Source organism: Gopherus evgoodei, chromosome 4 (genome assembly GCF_007399415.2).
Source record: "Gopherus evgoodei ecotype Sinaloan lineage chromosome 4, rGopEvg1_v1.p, whole genome shotgun sequence".
Lineage (NCBI taxonomy): Eukaryota > Metazoa > Chordata > Testudines > Testudinidae > Gopherus > Gopherus evgoodei.
The window spans coordinates 126,468,168-126,487,596 of NC_044325.1; the positions used below are offsets into that span (position 1 = coordinate 126,468,168).

Below are 19,429 nucleotides of genomic sequence, written 5' to 3' on the forward strand. Positions count from 1 at the left end.
GACGATTCGCAGTGGCTGCGAAACTTTCGCATGCGTAACAGCACTTTCATGGAACTTTGTGACTTGCTTTCCCCTGCCCTGAAACGCCATAATACCAAGATGAGAGCAGCCGTTACAGTGGAGAAGCAAGTGGCAATAGTCCTGTGGAAGTTTACAATGCCAGACAGCTACCGGTCAGTCGGGAATCAATTTGGAGTGGGAAAATCTACTGTGGGGGCTGCTGTGATGCAAGTAGCCAAAGCAATCACTAAGCTGCTGCTACAAAAAGATTGTGACTCTAGGAAACGTGCAGGCCATAGTGGATGGCTTTGCTGCAATGGGATTCCCTAACTGTGGGGGGGCGATAGATGGAACCCATATCCCTATCTTGGCACCGGCGCACCAGGCCACCCAGTACATAAACCACAAGGGGTACTTTTCGATGGTGCTGCAAGCAATGGTGGATCACAAGGGACGTTTCACCAACATCCATGTGGGATGGTCAGGAAGGGTTCATGACGCTCGCGTCTTCAGAAGCACTGCTCTGTTTAAAATGCTGCAGCAAGGAATTTACTTTCCAGACCAGAAAATAACCATTGGGGATGTTGAAATGCCTGTAATTATCCTGGGGGACCCAGCCTACCCCTTGATGCCATGGCTCATGAAGCCATACACAGGCAGCCTGGACAGTGGTCAGGAGCTGTTCAACTATAGGCTGTGCAAGTGCAGAATAGTGGCAGAATGTGCATTTGGCCATTTAAAGGCGCACTACCGCACATTACTGACTCGCTCAGACCTCAGCCAAACCAATGTCCCCTTTGTTATTGCTGCTTGCTGTGTGCTCCACAATCTCTGTGAGAGTAAGGGGGAGACCTTCATGGCGGGGTGGGAGGCTGAGGCAAATCACCTGGCCGCTATTACGCACAGCCAGACACCAGGGCGATTAGAAGAGAACACCGGGAAGCGGTGCGCATCAGAGAAGCTTTGAAAACGAGTTTCATCACGGGCCAGGGTAAGGTGTGACTGCTGTGTTTGTTTCCCCTTGATGAACCTCACACCCTTGATTGACTCATTCCCTGTAAGCAACTCCCCCTCCCCCTTCGATTACAGCTTGCTTAAGAAAATAAAGTCACTATCGTTTAAAAATCATGTATTCTTTATTAAAAAGCTCATTATAAAAAGAGGGAGAGAACTGGCAAGGGTGCAGTTTGGGAGGAGTATAGGAGGAAGGAAAAGGCCACTAAAATCATTTCAATGTAATGACAGCCTTTTGGTTGGGCTGTCCACAGGAGGGGAGTGGGTGGGTGCACAAAGCCTCCCCCAACATATTCTTACACGTCTGGGTGAGGAAGATATGGAACATGATGAGTACTGAGAGTGGTTACACAGGGGCTGAAGTGGCACTCTGTGACCTCGCTGCTCTTCCTGAAGCTCCACCAGATGTCGGAGGATGTCAGTTTGATCACGCAGCAGCCCCAGCGTTTCATTCCGCCACCTCTGATCTTCCTGCCACCACCTCTGATCTCGAGCGTTTCTCCTGTCCTCACGTTCACTGGCATCTTTCCTGTAATTTGATACCACGTCCTTCCACTGATTCAGATGAGCTCTTTCATTGTGGGTTACTTCCATGATTTCAGAGAATGTTTCATCTCGAGTCCTCTTCTTCCTCCGCCTTATCTGAGCTAGCCTTTGGGATGGAGTAGGGAGGCTTGAAAAATGTGCAGCTGCATGAGGGAGGGAAAAAAGGGAGAGAAGATACATTTTACAGAACAATGGTTATACTCTTTCACAGTGAACAACACTATTCACCTTACACAGCACATGTGATTTCACTACAAGGTCGCATTTTGCATCTTAACTTTGAGTGTCTGGGCTCTGGTGTTACAGATCTCACAGACGCAGGTCCGGGCATCAGAATTCAGCTTGCATGCGACCATGGTAAGCCATTGTCTTTCGGCTTCAGCAGCCTTCACTTCCATTCACAGAAGCCACCCCCACCCCCCTCCAATTCTCAAGGATGATCGCTTTACCCCCTCCCCCCACCGCATGGCTGGTTTCATGGAAGATCACCGCTAATCACCCCCCTTCCCCCACACCATGTGGCTGGTAGATGGGAAGATTCTTGCTAGCCAAACACGAGAAAGGTCAGCGCTATCCTTCCTCTCCTCCCCCTGCTTGGCCACATGCAAGGAAGGATTTCTTGTAAGCAACAGGCAAACACCCCTGTAGGAAAAAGGCCATCTCTGTCCCCTTAATTAAATTCCTGAATTTCAACCAGGTTACCATGAATGATATCACTTTGCTGAGGATAACAGAGCGAGATAAAGAACGGATGTTTCTTGAATGCCTGCAATCACCGGGACCATACACAACTATGCTTTGTCATGCAATGATACCCGATTACTTGCTACATGCATGGCGTGGTAAAGTGTCCTACCATGGTGGATGGAACAAGGCTGCCTTGCCCAGAAACCTTCTGCAAAGGCTTTTGGAGTACTTCCAGGAGCACTTCACGGAGATGTCCCTGGAGGATTTCCGCTCCATCCCTAGGGCTGGTCTACACTACGAGGGGGAAATCGATCTTAGATACGCAACTTCAGCTACGTGAATAATGTAGCTGAAGTCGAATATCTAAGATCTGATTACTCAACCGACCTCACCACGCAGGATCAATGTCCGTGGCTCCCCCTGTCGATTCCGCAACTCCGTTGGGGTTGGTGGAGTTCCGGAATCGATATAAGCGCGCTCGGGGATTGATATATCGCGTCTCATCTAGACGCGATATATCGATCCCTGAGCAATCGATTTTAACCCGCCGATACGGCGGGTAGTCTAGACTTAGCCCTAGACATGTTAACAAACTTTTCTAGTAACTTTACTGCCCGCGAATGCATCCCAAGCCCTCAGGGCAAATCAATCATTAAAAAAAGCTTGCTTTTAAACCATGTTTTATATTTACAAACATACACTCACCAGAGGTCACTTCCATGGCTTCACTGTCTGGGCTAGTGGCTTGGGAGGGCTGGGACGGTAATTCCGGCTGGGTCAGAAAAAGCTCCTGGCTGTTGGGGCTAACAGAGTGCTGTGTGCTCTCTTCAAGCTTATCCTCTTCTTTCTCCTTCTCACCTTCCCCGTCCGCATAATCCTCAGACATGGCTGAGATTACACCCCCCACCACGGAATCCAAGGACGGGGGGAGGAGGGTAGTGGTGGCGCAGCCCCCTAAAATTGCATGCAGCTCAGCGTAGAAGCGGCATGTTTTCAGCCCTGCCTCAGAACTTCCATTTGCATCTTTGGTTTTCTGGTAGGCTTATCCGAGCTCCTTCACTTTCACTCTGCACTGCACTGAGTCCCTGGTGTGGCCTCTCTCCTTCACGATCTTGGAAATTTTTTCAAAAGTTTTTTTCATTTCGTCTTTTTGAACGGAGTTCTGTTAGCACTGAATCCTCTCCCCATATAGCGATCAGATCCAGTCCTCCCGTGTGGTCCATGCTGGAGCTCTTTTTCTATTCTCAGGAGACTGCATTGTTACCTGTGCTGATGAGCTCTGCGTGGTCACCTGTGCTGATCAGAGCTCCACGCTGGCCAAACAGGAAATGAAATTCAAAAGTTCGCGGGGCTTTTCCTGTCTACCTGGCCAGTGCATCCGAGTTCAGATAGCTGTCCAGAGCGGTCAGTGGTGCACTGTGGGATATGGCCCGGAGGCCAATACCATCGATTTGCGGCCACACTAACCCTAATCCGATATAATAATACCAATTTTAGCGCTACTCCTCTCGTTGAGGAGGAGTACAGAAACCGATTTAAAGAGCCCTTTATATCGATGTAAAGGGCATCGTAGTGTGGACGAGTGCGGTGTTAAATCGGTTTAACGCTGCTAAAATTGGTATAAACACGTAGTGTAGATCAGGCCTAAGATTCAATGGATCTAAGTAAGTGACTGGTCCTTTGGGACTGGCAGTAACCTGAACATTGCTGTGATTCATGGTGTAAGGCAGTGGTTCTCAACCAGGGGTCTCTGGCCCCCTGGGGACTGCAAGCAGCTTTCAGGGGGGCCACCAAGCAAGGCCGGCATAAGAATCTCTGAGGCCCAGGGCAGAAAGTCTCAGCACACAGGGGTAGTGAAGTGAATTTCACTCTGGGTGACTTTGAGCCAGCCACCGAAAGATCCTTGTGCCTTCGGTTCCACACTGGCCACAGGAGTTTACTAGTACTCCCTCCCCAGACTCCTGGGGGCAGTCAGGGATAATTAGCGGGTTATGAGAATTAGAAGAGGGAAATTCATTAAGAACAATGATATTTGTGTGTTTATTATTAAATCTCCAGACAGCCACCAATCCCGTCCATCTTCCAATGAGCTAAAAATATTTAAGGGACTCAGCGACCGATCCTGCAGTGAGTTTCTGCCCTTCCCCACTTTCTATAGCAGCACTTTTAAAAACAGGTCAGGGAAACATGTAAATTCTTTGAACCAAATTCTGGAAGCTGCTGAGCACGGACAAGTTAAAATTAAACCAAGTTTCCATCTTTCCAACCACCTGGACCCTAGTTCAAAATAACAGGCACTCCCCAGAAATCTGAAATAGCCAGTTCATAACTGATAGAATGTTATTTATTTATTGACTTCTGGGAAGTACCAATAAAGGAAACAACCCAGTGAAGTTGATACCCTGAGAGAAAGATCTCATGTGTCTTTATAAATTGGTATAATCTAATCTGGGACTTTATACACTAAAATGCCTTATTCGTAGCCCTATGGTGACTGCCTGGAGTCACTATGGGGCAGAATAAAGGTTGGGTGTCATAGCTGTGAATTTCCATTCCCTAGCATATTGCGATTGCTGTTAAGTGGGTTAGACAAAATGAATTTTATCTTTCTTTTTTTAAATTTCAGTTGATAGTATCAATATTTATTTTTAAACCCTTTTTTTCAATGTTTACAATTTCAATGTTCAGAGCTGTGGAAATTATAGGGGTGACCAGGCAACAATTATTTAATAACAGTAACTGTTGAGTGTCAGAAAGCCAAACCTTGACTAATTATATATAAATATCTTTCATCTGTGTGTGTACAGTGAAATCAACATTTATTGCAATTTATTAATAAAAATCCAATCCTTTCAAGCATACATTTAAGTACTTTAATTCTTTCACTTCCTAGACTGTAATGCTTCCTTTGAGGATAATTACACCCTTCATGATATATTTTACTCTCAGTACTGTAACCTCATTGTGATGTAGCTCCTGTCTGGGAGCTCTGCTGAGGCCAGTGGCATTCTGATCAGAAGCTGACATTGACACATGAGCAGAGACCCATGGGGGAGGGTGGAGGATGAGGTAACATGGAGGGTTGAACATAACCAGGGTTGAACATGGCCCTACAGAGTGTGGGGAGCAAACTCCCTGTGACCCTCTCCTCTCTCCCACCTTCCAGGGTCAGTAACTCTGATCATCCTTCCCTGAAATCTAAATAGCCCCAGTATGTGAGACAGTGATTAACGCAGGTGCCTTAGGGGCTGCAGCACCAACCTCTGCCTGGAGGAGGGGGATGAAGAAGTGCAGTGGAAATTGGTTAGGCTGGGAGAGGCCAGAGCTGATGTGGGACTGGGGGCTGAGTTGACCAAGAGGCCATAACTCCTGGGGGGTTGGGACAAGAAGTGAACAGGACTGGGTAGAGGCACTTCTGTGTATTTTCCCCATTTACCATCCTGCCATGTATTTAATATAGAAACTTTTCATTCACATTTAAACGCATTGGAGCTAAGCTGTTTTGATGCATTTCCAACGACAGTGGTACAGTTTTAATTAGGTGCTTAATCAGATGCCTATGCAACACAAAGCAGTCAATAATTGGTGTGCTTTCATGAATTAACTTGACTGTGTGCTGTGCATCACTTTAAAAAAAAGTTGGCATGAGCCAATGTCAAAATTTCAGGCATTAAGAAATTGAAATTAGGTGCCAGTTCATTTCTCATGCATTTATCTCAATTTTAATTTTAGCTTTGGATCAGTATTAATATCATCAGAATCTATTTGTATAATTGTTTGCAAGATTTCACTAGACATTGTGAACCAGCCTTCTTAACTTTTTATTTTGAGATTACTAAATACAACCCACCGCACCATTACTGAAAGACTGCAAGCCCCGGCCAGTGACTTGCTCCCTAAAGAACAAACACCTGATGAGCCCTTTTGCCCTAAAAGCATTTTTGGCTCTCTGACATTGCTTTATGCACTCCACCAGAAAAGGCTGTAGGTAATCAGGTCATTACAGCAGACCTTCACTAGGTATCGTTCTACCAGCTATGTGCCAAAATTCAAATGGTTCTGTTTGTTTTATCTTTCATTCTGCTTTGCAATTCTTAGATCCCATTTAAAAACTGGAACTGAAATAACCAAAGCAAGTTAAGAAGAGAGTGACATCGGGCACAGGCGGGGGTAAAACAATAAAGGGAAAGAACTAACTATGCAAAAAGGAACATCGCAAACTATCAAAGCCCCAGACCCCCGTCCAACTGAACCCACCCCAGCCAGGCATATCAAGCTGGGCCACTGAAAAAATCACCCATTCTGCCTGGCAGCAAATGCTGCGTGTTCCAGACGGAGTTACGGTGTGTGTGTCTGCTCTGCTGACGTGCTGCTTTGGTATGGAAGGAACCACAGCCACAGGGAGCAGACACATGGACTCCTACAAAACAAAATCCCTGATACACCTCCAGCATCCCATCCCCTCCTACACCTCCACGTGGCCATTCTCAGCCCATTGCTAACAGCTCCTTCCAGCCTTCAGCACTATAAATAAATAAAACATGGTGTTACAAAAGGTAGATCATGCCAGAGAAACCTGTTCTCCTTCTGTGAGAAGGTAACTAATTTTTTGCACTAAGGAAATGCAGTAGCTCTCATCTATGTGGATGTCAATAAGGCATTTGGTACAGTTCCACATGGGAAACTGTTTGTTACATTGGAGAAGACGGACATTAATATGAGAACCGAAAGGTCAATAAGGAATTGGTTACAGGGGAGACTACAAGGGGCCATACTGAACGGTGAGCTGTCAGGCTGGAGGGAGGTTACTAGTGGAGTTCCTCAGAGATCAGTCTTGGGACCAATCTTATTCACCCTTTTTATTAGTGACCTTGGCACAAAAAGTGACACAAAACTGAGAGGTATTGCCAAGATGGAGGACAGGAATATCATACAAGAAGATCTGCGTGACCTTGAAAGCTGGAGTAATAGAAATGGGATGAAAATTAATAGTGCAAACTTATGCACTTCGGGACAAAGGACAAGAATATTTGCAAGAAGCTGGGGACTTGTCAGTTGGAAGTGACAGAGGAGGAGAAAGATCTGGGTGTATTGGTTGATCACAGGATAATTATGACCTGTCAATGTGCTGCAGCCGTGAAATAGGTTAATGCAGTCCTAGGATGCATCTGGCGAGGTATTTCCAGTAGACACAGGGAAGGGTTAATAATGTTATACAAGGCACTGATGAGACCTCATCTGAAATACTGTGGGCAATTCTGGTCTCTCATGTTTAAGAAGGATTAATTCAAAGTGGAACAGGTGAAGAGAAGGTCTACTAGGTCAGGCTTGACAAAGTCCTGGCTGGGATGATTTATTTGGGGATTGGTCCTGCTTTGAGCAGGCGGTTGGACTAGATGACCTCCTGAGGTCCCTTCCAACCCTGATATTCTATGATTGTATGATACTAGGATGATCTGAGGAATGGAAAATCTGCCTTATGAGAGGAGACTCAAAGAGCTTGGCTTGTTTAGCCTACCCAAAAGAAGGCTGAGGGGAGATATGATCGCTCTCTAGAAATACATCAGAAGGATAAATACTAGGGAAGGAGAGGAGTTATGTAGGTTAAGCACCAATGTTGGCACTAGAACAAATGAATATTGGCCATCAACACATGTTGGCTTGATATTAGGCAAAGGTTTCTAACCATCAAAGTGAAGTTTTGGAACAGCCTTTCAAGGGAAGCAGTGGGGGCAAAAAAATCTAACTGGCTTCAAAACTGAGCTTGTTACCTTCATGGAGGGGTGGTATGATGGGGCTTTCTACAGTGCCATATAGCTGATCTGCAGCTTCTAGCAGCAAATATCTCCAATGGCCGGTGATGGGACACTAGATGGGGAGGGCTCTGAGTTACTACAGAGAATTCTTTCCCGTGTGTCTGGCTGCTGGGTCTTGCCCACATGCTCAGGGTCTAATTGATTGCCAGATTAGGGGATGGGAAGAAATGTTGCCCAGACTCAGATTGGCAGAGATCCTGGGGTTTTGGGTTTTTTTGCCTTCCTCTACAGCATGGGGCATGGCCTGGGTCATTTGCAGGCTTAAACTAGTGTAAATGGTGGATTTATTTGTAACTTGAAGTCTTTAAATAATGATCTGAGAACTTCATTAACCCAGCCAGAGGTTAGGGGTCTATTACAGGAATGGGTGAGTGAGGTTCGCTGGCCTGTGTTGTGCAGGAGGTCAGACTAGATGATCATGATGGTCCATTCTGGCCTTAAAGTCTGTGAGGCCATGGCTACACTGGCGCTTTACAGCACTGCAACTTTCTCGCTCAGAGGTGTGAAAAAAACACCCCCCTGAGCACTGCAAGATACAGCGCTGTAAAGCGCCAGTGTAAACAGTGCCGCAGCGCTGGAAGCGCGGCTCCCAGTGCTGCAAGCTAAACCCCATGAGGATGTGGAGTACGTGCAGTGCTCGGAGAACTCTCTCCCAGCGCTGGTGCTGCAACCACACTGGCACTTCAAAGCGCTGACGCAGCAGCGCTTTGAAGTTTCAAGTGTAGCCATGCCCTGAGTCTATAAACTGTGCCTTGCATTGCACAGACACTGGTGGAGATCAGGGCCCCATCGTGCTGCGCATGGCAGAGAATCTGACTGAGATCAGCATCACCACGGTGCTGGGCACTGCTGACAGAGAGGGACAGTCCCTGCCCCAAACAGATCACAATCCAAGTAGACAATGAGTAGGAGGAAAACAGAGAGGGGCTGTGACTTCCCCAAGGTCACCAAGCAGCTCAGTGACAGACCCCGGAACAGACCCCAGTAACTCCAGAGCCTCGTCACCTGCAGCCTGGAAGGGTCCCCAGACCCCAATGTATTAGGCTGCAGGAAGAGGTGGTTTGCACCTGGATGCACAGGTTGTCCTGGCATGGAGCTCAGCTGCAGTCCCTGCACACAGCCCTGTGCTCCTGGCTCACACCTCCAGCACTCACTGCTGCCCCTCCGTTACCAGCTGCACTGTTCAGCCAGTCCCAGGCCTTAGCGAGGTCACTGTCCCCCCACACCCAAAACCTTCAAACTCGGACATGGTGCACCAGTGCCAATCCAAGTGCACTAGTATAAATTTTGTCTATACTAAGGGTTTACACCAGTGCCTAAAACACCAGTGTGCCAGAGCCCTTCAGTGCCCAAAACTGCAGTATGGTGGCACTAGAACTGGGATCTATTTCTAGCTCTGTCAGGGACAGCCTGGGTGACCTTGGACACGTCAATGTTTTTCCTCTCAACTTTAGTCTCTTTACCAAGGTGCCCACTCACTGGGGTCTCCTCTCTCCACAGCTGCTCACCACTCAAATCTGAGAGGGTCACCAGAGCTAAGATAGTTCAGCTCTGGAATGGTCTTACAAGTGGGGCTGTGGAGTCTCTGTCCCTGGAAGCTTTTAAGAACAGGTAGGACAAACCTCTGGCAGAGATAATCTACATAGACTTGATCCTGCCTCGGCAGAGAGAGCTGGACTTGATGACATTTTGAGGTCCTGTCCAGCCCTACATGTCTCTGATGCTATGCAATAGATACTTATAAAACACAACGTACAGAAAAAACCCACCACAACATAGTGTCAGGCAATTCAGAAAAACATCAAAAACCAAAAAAACGACACTCCACAGCCTAAAATGACACAATACAAACGAGAAGAAAGCAACACAATGCAAACTAACACACCCTAGGACAAAAGTACACAATGCACAAAAGCTCAGCTCAAACCAACACAACAGACACCAAACAAGCTGAGGCAAAACAATGCACCATAAAACTCTGCAGTACAGCATGGGGCAATCCCAATTCCAAACGGCACCATGCAAAACAGCTCAGCATAGAAAACAACAGCAGGAAAGAGAATGATTTCAGTGTAAGCCTGGAAGGGATTTTGACAGGGCGTCTACTCAAGCCTCCTGGGCTGAAGCAGGACCAAGTATCCCTAGACATTCCCAGCCTGGTGTACCTCTAACCTGGTCTTAGAAACCTCCAATGAAGGAAATGCCACAGCCTCCCTTGGAAGCCAATGCAAGGCAAACACAGACCAAAACAAGCTGCACATGCACACGCTGGGCTTGGAGTTAAGGGGAGAGGAAAGAATTCAAACAATCTGGGTTCAGTTCCCGGTTCTGCCCCAAATTCTCCATGCAAACTAGCAAATTACTTCAGCTCTCGGAGATTCAGTTTCCTCATCTGTAAAATGGAGAGTCGCCTCCCACCATCGGCCTATTTAGTGTTTGAGCTTTTTGTAGCAAGGCCTTGGTGTCACTGTGGGCATGTCTACACTGCAGTCAGACACCGGCGGCTGGCCCATGCCCGCCGACTTGGGCTCACACAGCTCAGGCTGCAGGGCTGTTTAATGGTGGTGTAGATGTTCCGGCTTGGGCTGGAGCTGACTGCCTGGCACCCTCCCACCTCACAGGGTCCTATAGCCTGGCTCCAGCCCAAGCCCAGACATCTACACGACAATTAACCAGCCCCTTCGCCTGAGCCCTGTAAGCCTGAGGCAGCTGCCAGGGGCCAGCTGGGGGGTTTTAACGGCAGGGTAGAGATATCCTTGGTGTCTGTTCAGCACCTGTCACAATAGGGACCCTGATCTTGGTTGGTGTCTGTGCAGAGCCCTGCACAACAGGGGACACAACAGTCCCCTGATCTCAGCTGGGGACTCTGCAACTCCCAGCATTACAGGATCCCTGATTTTGTTTAGGGTGAGTGCAGTTCCAGACCCCCACAGGGACACAGATCTCAGTCAAGGCCTCTGAAGTGCCCAGCACTATGGAGGCAGCAGTTTGCGTAGCAGTCATGCACTGCCCGGCACAAGGGGGACCGTGATCTCAGTCCAGATCTCAGGTTACCTGGCACAACAGTGGGATCTGATCTCACGTGGGGTCTCTTCAGTGCCTGGCAGAACAGGACCCAGATCTCAGTTGGGGGCTCTGCAGCACCTGGCAGAACAGGGCCATGCTCAGTACGATAAGAACCCTGATCTCAGTCACACACCTGGAGAGAAAAGCGGGAAGATTTTTGAGAATTTGTTCAGTATTTCAGAACTGAGGAAAAAAATGGGGCACAAACTAAATATTTTCCAATATAAGGGACAAGCATTAACATGTGGGGAGATTTTGTCATCATAAAAGACATGTCATCATGTCATTCACTCAAGAGAAAAGAGGGGAAATCTGAGGAGATTATACAATGATATTGAATCAACAACAGAATGGGATGGATTCTTCTTGCCTCACATTCACATGGACAGCAGGGAGCCCTGGGTGATGTGGCTTTCACAGGGGAAAGGAGTGGGGCTGGAGTCAGAAGATCGCTGGCTGTGACTGTGAAAGTCACTGGCTGTGGGGTCTGGCAATGTGACTAGCAGGCGGTGGGGGGGAAGTAGCTGGTACAGGGAAGCCTGGGGCTGGGCCATCTCCAGGGGGGGAGGCTTGTTCCTCCTTTTGCTTCCTGGGCCTTCCCATGCCCTGTTGCCAGCAGAGAGTGCCTTAATAACGACAGAAACAGTAACCGCTCCAGATTCCCCATGGACCAGGCGGCAGCAATTCCTGAGCAGGAGCACAGATGGTTTTCTTACGTGACAGAAACTGAAGCTAGTTGCAAAACAGGAGGGTTGCTCAAACTGACGTTACACCTGTAACGACGGAAAGAAACTGAAGCTAGTTGCAAAACAGGAGGGTTGCTCAAACTGACGTTACACCTGTAACGACGGAAAGAAACTGAAGCTAGTTGCAAAACAGGAGGGTTGCTCAAACTGACGTTACACCTTCCCCCGCCAGCCCAGCCCAGAGGTGTCCCTGTCTCAGGGCTCCCCCAGCCTCTGCCCATTAACTCTCTGCCCAGTTCAGGAATCACTCAGGGGAACGATTTCCCACCTAAACAAGGACAAATCACTGCAGGTAAAAATGGGGGAGAAACACCCCAAACCTGAGATTTGAACTGGACATTGGCGAAGTGAAGAGAAAATGGGACACAAACGGGGGAGGAAAACAGGGCACTTCTCAGGGATTTGAGGGGGGAGTCACCCTGGATGTTGTTCGTTGCTCTCGAGAGAGAAAGGGGACAGGACTGGAGGGGACGGGACGGGGGATCCCCACGGGAGGGGGCAGCGGTAAATCCGAGGGAATCTCAGCCCCGCCATTACTCTCCTCGCTCCTCGGGGGTCACTGGCTCTTTCCCCCTCCTCCTCCTCCCCCCCCGCCCGGCCATGTCCGGGCTGCAGAGACACTTTCCATCCGCCTCTTTCCCAGTCTCCCCCCAGGACCCCCACGCCGCGACCCCAGTGGCGCCAGGCCCCCAGGGCAGATCCTGGCCGGGCCCGGGGGGCGCTGGGCTCCTGCGGGGACAGCTGCTCCGAGCCCCCCGCGGGCGCGGCCCAGGGAGCAGATCCCGGCGCTGCGAGATAGCGGGTCCCCCCCCCGACACTGGGGCAGAGTCACCGTCCGGCCCCGGCCCCGGCCCCGGCCCCGCCCCCCCAGGCGCGCTGCGGTACCTGGAGGCTGCAGCTCCGCAGCGGGTCAGGCGAAGCCCGCGGCGGCCCCACGGAGGCTCCAGCGGGGGCGTGGGCGGGGCCGGGCACGGGGGGGGGGTGTTAATGTGTCTCCCCGGCACAGACCCTACTGCTCCACTCGCGCTCCCAGATCACAATGGAGCAGCTGATCACACTTCGCCCCGGCCCGCCCCCCCGATCTGCGCATGCCCAGTGACGGGAAAGGCCAGCCTGAGAGTCAGGAACTACATTTCCCAGCCTGCCTCGGGGTGCTTCCGCCCGTTCCAGCCCAGGTAAGCGAGGGGTTCAGCAGGTGAAATTGCGCATATTCCGTGCAAGCCCCGGTGGGGGCGGGAGAACAAAGCTGCTGCTGCCGCCTCCGTGCGAGCCGGGCCGGGGCTGAGCAGCTGCTGCTCCCGGGTCTGTGCGGGGGTGGGGTGTCCCGGCATTAATCCCTCCGTGCCCAGCGGGGGGGGGTTGGCTTTCTCCAGCTGGGACCCGGCCGAGCCCTAAGGCCTCCGTGAGTGAGAGACCCCGGGGGCACTGGGCAGGGCCGTCCTTAGGATTTATGGTGCCCTAGGCAAGATTATTAAACTGGTGCCCCCTGCATGTCTTGCTCTTAGCAACACAAATATAAGCTTACTCTATTGGAAAACTTGCCACAAGCATGTTATTAAAACCAGTTTAACTTAATTAAGCACACTGTAATGCTGATGGACTAGCACTAAAGAAGTAGCACTATAGAAAAAATTCTGATTTGACAGAATGATGCAAATAATATCTTATTTTTAATTTGTCAACATTTTATTGGAAATGTACATGAAGAGGTATTGAAACAAGGATTAGTTTTTAATTAAAAGCAATCTTTATGGTTTTTTTGGTTGCAAATTCAGTAATAATGTCATCCTATGACAAAGACAAAGTGATGTCTTGTTTGACTGCAAGAATAGCAAGACCAGTCAAGTGTTCCTGACTCATTGTAGAGCGGAGATAGTTTTTAATGAGATTTAGTTCTGAAAAACTCCGTTCTCCTGATGCTACTGTTACAGGAATTGTCAGTAGAATACGAGTGGCAATGTACACATTAGGATATATGTGAACAAGTTTGCTGGTATGTATAAACTGTACAATGTCCATCATCGATTTTGCATGTGGCAACAACTCAATTCTTTGTACAGTTCAAGTCCATTTAAATCAAAACGATCACCGTGCTTCAGGAGGCTCTGTAGGTCAGGGGTCCCCAGTGCGGTGCCCGCAGGTGCCCCGGCACCCGCAGGGGCCTCTCAGTGAACCCACGTACTGGCCGGAGGATGAGCATCTGCCAAAATGCCGCCAAAATTCGGCATCATTTCGGCGGATGCTTGTCTGCCACCACGGTCCTTCATCCGTTGCCCGCCAGACAAAAAAGGTTGGGGACCACTGCTCTAGGCTCGTGCACTTTGTCATTAGTTGCTCTTGTTTTCCTATTTTGTTGAATTTAGTCCTGCTCAGCCCGCTGCCAGCTGAGTGAATGGAACCCCAGGCCAACAGTGGGTTGAGTGGCTCAGCTGGGATCTCAGCCACCGGCCTGCTCAGCCGCTGCCAGCCTGGGGTTCCTTGAGGGTCCCCAAGCCAGCAGTGGGTGCTGAGTGGGGCCGGCGACCGGGACCGTGGGTGCCAATGGGGCAGCAGACGGAACCCCAGAGCAGTGGCGGGCTGAGCCACTCAGTTCGCCACTGCGTGCCATCAAAAATCAGCTTGCGTGCCTGTCATAAACAGATAGCTAAGGGTTAATGTCTCTTTCACCTAAAGCACCTGACCAAAGGACCAATCAGGAAACAGGATTTTTTCAACTCTGCGTGGAGGGAAGTTTGTGTCTGAGTTCTTTGTCTTCTGCCTGAATCTCTCTCAGCTATGAGGAGGATTTATCTATTTCCTGCTTTCTAATCTTCTGTTTCCCAGTTGCAAGTACCAAAGATCAGATAGGGGATTTTTATGTTCTTTTGTATTTACATGTCTATAGTTGCTGGAGTGCTTTGAATTGTATTTTTTTTTAATAAGGCTGTTTATTCAATATTCTTTTAAGCAATTGACCCTGTATTTGTCACCTTAATACAGAGAGACCAGTTTTATGTATTTTTCTTTCTTTTTTTTATATAAAGCTTTCTTTCAAGACCTGTTGGAGTTTTTCTTTAGTGAGGAACTTCAGGGAAATTGAGTCTGTACTCACCAGGGAATTGGTGGGAGGAAGAAGTCCGGGGGAAACCTGGGTGTGTTAGATGTACTAGCCTGACTTTGCATTCCCTCTGGGTGAGGTGGGAAGAGAGATTAACTCTGGGTAATTCTGTTCTTCAGGCTGGGAACGGGGAGGGTGGAATCCCTCTGTTTAGCTTCACGGAGTTTGCTTCTGTGTATCTCTCCAGGAACACCTGGAGGGGGGGGGGAGGGAAAAGGTTTATTTCCCTTTGTTGTGAGACTCAAGGGATTTGGGTCTGGGGGTCCCCAGGGAAGGTTTTTGGGGGGACCAGAGTGCCCCAAAACACTCTAATTTTTTGGGTGGTGGCAGCAGTACCAGGTCCAAGCTGGTAACTAAGCTTGGAGGTTTTCATGCTAACCCCCATAATTTGGACGCTAAAGTCCAAATCTGGGAATAGGTTATTGACAGTGCCATCTTTGGCATGTGTGCCGTAGGTTGCCGACTCCTGCTCTATACATTAGTAAGGAGATGAGCATATTACAGTTGTTGGAGGGCTCTATTTAGCAGTAAGAGGGCTATTGGAAAGTCAGTCAACATTTTTTGTTTCTCTGATGAAAACTGGCCCACTCCCTTCCCCATACCAAACTTGTCGCAAATAATTGTTAACAACTTAATCTTCTGTTTTTGGCTAAGATATTGATTTAAAAAAATATTGAAATTGAATTCAGGATTGTTAGCAAGCATTTTTGGCAAACAAAGTTGTTAAATGACACTTTAAATGGCAACACAGTACTGCTTTCATGCTTGGCTCACCCCCTAGCCTGCTGGTCCAACAGCTGCAGTAGAGGAGGAGATAGGTGGAAAACTGCAGGACCCCAAAATCCACCTCTTGGGGTGCAGAGTGGCAACAGCAGCCGCAAACCCTCAGGTCCGATCACACACCAACGGGCACCACCGCTTGCCCAACGGACCATGGTGAAGTTAGCACAGCATCTGATCTCAGGGACGGGGCACCCATGGAGCCACAGCAGCTCATCCTGCCCTGTGCAGCTCTCCCCAGATGAGATGGATTGCTGCCAGCCCAGGGGAGAGACATGCTCCCCAGCTAGGGTGACCAGATCCAGATGTCCTGATTTTATAGGGCCAGTCCTGATATTTGGGGCTTTGTCTTATATAGGCACCAATTACCCCCACCTAGGGTGACCAGATAGCAAGTGTGAAAAATCAGGAAGGGGGTGGGGGGGAATAGGAGCCTATATAAGAAAAAGACCCCAAAATTGGGACTGGCCCTATAAAAGTGGGACATCTGCTCACCCTACCCCAACCCCCTGTCCTGATTTTTTGCACATGCTATCTGGCTATCCCCAGCCCAGCCCTGTGCGACCCTTCCAATCCTGGCTGTCTGCGAGGAAGTGAGTTACTTTCACTTTCATTCCTCAGCAGGCAGCCAGCCAGCCAGTCTCCTCTCCCCCACAGCACTTCACCAACCCAACCCTGATGGAGGGGAGGGGGAAGAGAGAGGTGCTCCGTGGGGGGGGAGGGAGAAACGGGGGTGCTCTGTGGGGCAGAGGAGAGAAGAATGGAGGTTATGGGGGACAACAAAGGATACTGCCAGAGCCACCGAGCCTGCCTCACCTCATGCCAGAGGAAAGAGTCACACTCACAGGTGATTTCCTTCCCCGACCCCTTGCCAGAGACACCAGCAGCCAATCCCCTCCCTCAGACTGTGCTGCATTCGGCTTTCTCTAGGACCCAGCAGCTCTGCTCTTACACGCTCCACTGCTTCCCATCTGTTCAGACCTAGTGGTGCCCTAGGCGGTTGCCTATTCTGCCTATGGCTAAGGACAGCTCTGGCGCTGGGGCCGGGTGGGAAAGTGACTCTCTGCCCTGGGGAACCTGGGAGAAGCCTCGGAGCTGCCTCAGCCCCAGTGGAGCTGCAGCAGAATCGGCCCCGTCCTCGCTGGGATTGTGGGGGCGGAGCCTGGGACCAGGCGGGGGGGTGGAGCCTGGGGCCAGGGGGCAGGTCCGTGGGGGGAGAGGGGTGTTGGCCGGGAAGGGGAGAAGCAGGAGTTGGGGGGTTGAACTTGTTGGGGTTATCTTTATCCCAGACTTTTCAGGTTCCTTGTCTGACGGCAAGAGAGACAGGTAACCCAGCAAAGTCCAAAACCAAGTTGTTTATTGATGCGTGCACATAAGCAACAAAGAACATGCCTGTTCTCCACAGAGAACCAGAAACAGCCCCCCCTCCCGACTTTCTTCAATACAGCACAAATTTATATAAGCAAGTTTATATCACAGTTAAAGCATTTAATTGCCTGCAGTTAATTAACAGCACCTGGTGAAGCATTTGATTACAAAATTCATGGTCTTGAGCAGTTCCTGACGCACAAGCATCTTCCTTATCAGTACTGAGAATTTTTTTATCGGCACTTCCCAAGTTTGAGAGCAAGGGGGGCAGGGGGCTTATGCACCTGGCTCTTGCTTGACTTCATTCACCCACCTTCTGAGCCCTCTTTGTTCATGCATCAAGCGTGTGATCACCTGCTCAGACTATCTTGTGGGCCTTCGGGCCCACTTTAAAGCATCCTATCTATCAAACTGTCAGTGCTTTTAAAAGGAAGGCAGAGGATGGGAACACTCCTGCCACTGGGGAATGGGGCCATTGATCCCACTGCCTCTCACATGCAAAGCGAGCACTCAACCACTTGAACTAATTCTACTGTACACAAGTAGATGTCCTCAGCCACCCGTCTCATTCCAGAGGCCAAGAACGACCCTGCGGCTGCCCATGACTCCTTTCCATAAGAGCTGCTTGGCAGGCTGTTTTCTGTGGACCGACTAGCTCAGCCTGTGAGAGCGTGGTGCTAATAATGCCCAAGGATGGCAGGTTTGTAGAAATTTTGGTGATGTCCAGAACCTACCCCTCCAAATTCCCCCCAGCCCTCCACCCATCTCTCTAAGGCTTTGGGTTTGGGTGGGGCTCTGGGGTGCAGGCTCTGGAAAGAAGTTTGGGTGCAGGCTCTGGGTTAGGCAGGGGATTGGAGTCCGGGGGGTGAGAGATGCAGACTCTAGGAAGGAATTTGGGTGCTGGATGCAGGCTCTGGGCTGGGGCAAGAGGTGGGTGTGGTGGAGGGGTGTGGGCTCTGGGAGGGAGTTTGGGGGCTAGACGGGGTGGGTGTGCAGCATTGAATTTGAGGACAGGAGGGTGTGGGGGGGGCGGGGGGGAGTGCAGGCTCTGGAAGGGGGTGGGGGGTTCAGTGCTTACCTGAGGCACCCCTCCGGCAGTGGGTCCCAGGTGGGGCGGGCCAGGAGGTCTCCATTCGCTCCTGTCCACTGAAGCCACAGACCCTCTGCAGGCATGCCTGCGGGAAGTCCACTGAAGCCACGGGACCAGCGGACCCTCTGCAGGCATGCCTGCGGGAGGTCCACCAGAGCCACGGGACTGACGACCGGCAGAGCGCCCCCCGCGGCATGCCGCCATGCTTGAGGCGGCGAAATGTCTAGAGCCGCCCCTGCCAGTAATTCTGAGGGACAATGGCATAAGGTGTGTGCAGGGGGGAAATCCTCACATCTTAACCTAGTGTTTTCCATGCCTTGAATTTAGCCAGCACCAGGTGGGTCAGGCTGCCTAGGTACCAAACCTCTCTGTGGCTCTTACCTGCTGCACAGGACGTCTGTCTTCTCGCTCAGTTAGCAGTGGGAAAGGGGAAAACCACAAGGAGGCTCCTCCTCGCGCTCACAGGCATGATCCTGTATTCTCTCACAGTCCTCAAGGGAAAACCTTGAGAAGGAGACTCCCTGCAGCAAAGCCATTTCCCCACCCTGCTGCCTCTTTTACTTGTCCATTGTCATAGACTCTCTGTGAGGTCACCGCCTCCCAACCGCCTTTGACCAATCAGCTGAGGTCCTGCAAAAGGCTACTGTGATGTCACTGCCCTGACCAGCCCCTTTGCATGTTTGAGCTGCTCCTGCTGTGTCACACCCCAACCCCCACCCCCACTCACTCAATGTTAGTTCTGGAGATCAAGCAGGTGATACATGAAAACATCAGAGGCTACTCAATGTGCCACACTGAGGGTATGGCTACACTTGAAATTTCAAAGTGCTGCTGTGGTAGTGCTGTGGGAGCGCTGTCACGGCAGCGCTTTGAAGTGTGAGTGTGGTTGGAGCGCCAGTGCTGGGAGAGAGCTCTCCCAGCGCTGCACGTAAACCACATCCCTTATGGGTATAGCTTGCAGCGCTGGGAGCCGCGCTCCCAGTGCTGTGGCACTGATTACACTGAGGCTTTACAGCGCTGTATCTTGCAGCGCTCAGGGGGGTGTTTTTTCACACCCCTGAGCGCGAAAGTTGCAGCGCTGTAAAGTGCCAGGATAGCCAAGCCCTTAGGGTTTGGCTACACTTGCAGCTGTACAGCACTAGGAGTTACAGCTGTCTTCGTACAGCTGTGTAGGGAAAGCGCTGCAGTGTGGCCACACTGACAGCTACCAGCGCTGCAG

The 19,429-nt window shown here is 50.2% G+C and overlaps 1 protein-coding gene across 1 annotated transcript in view; it reads right to left on the minus strand.

Moving 5' to 3' along the window:
- Positions 1-12,447, minus strand: part of LOC115650666 (zinc finger protein 501-like) — a 1,041,190-nt gene extending 1,028,743 nt beyond the window's left edge. Inside the window, exon 1 of the mRNA XM_030560943.1 lies at positions 11,146-12,447. The gene's annotated coding sequence lies outside the window, so the exon portion shown is untranslated. The remainder of the gene's footprint in view (positions 1-11,145) is intronic.
- Positions 12,448-19,429: the final 6,982 nt, after the last annotated feature.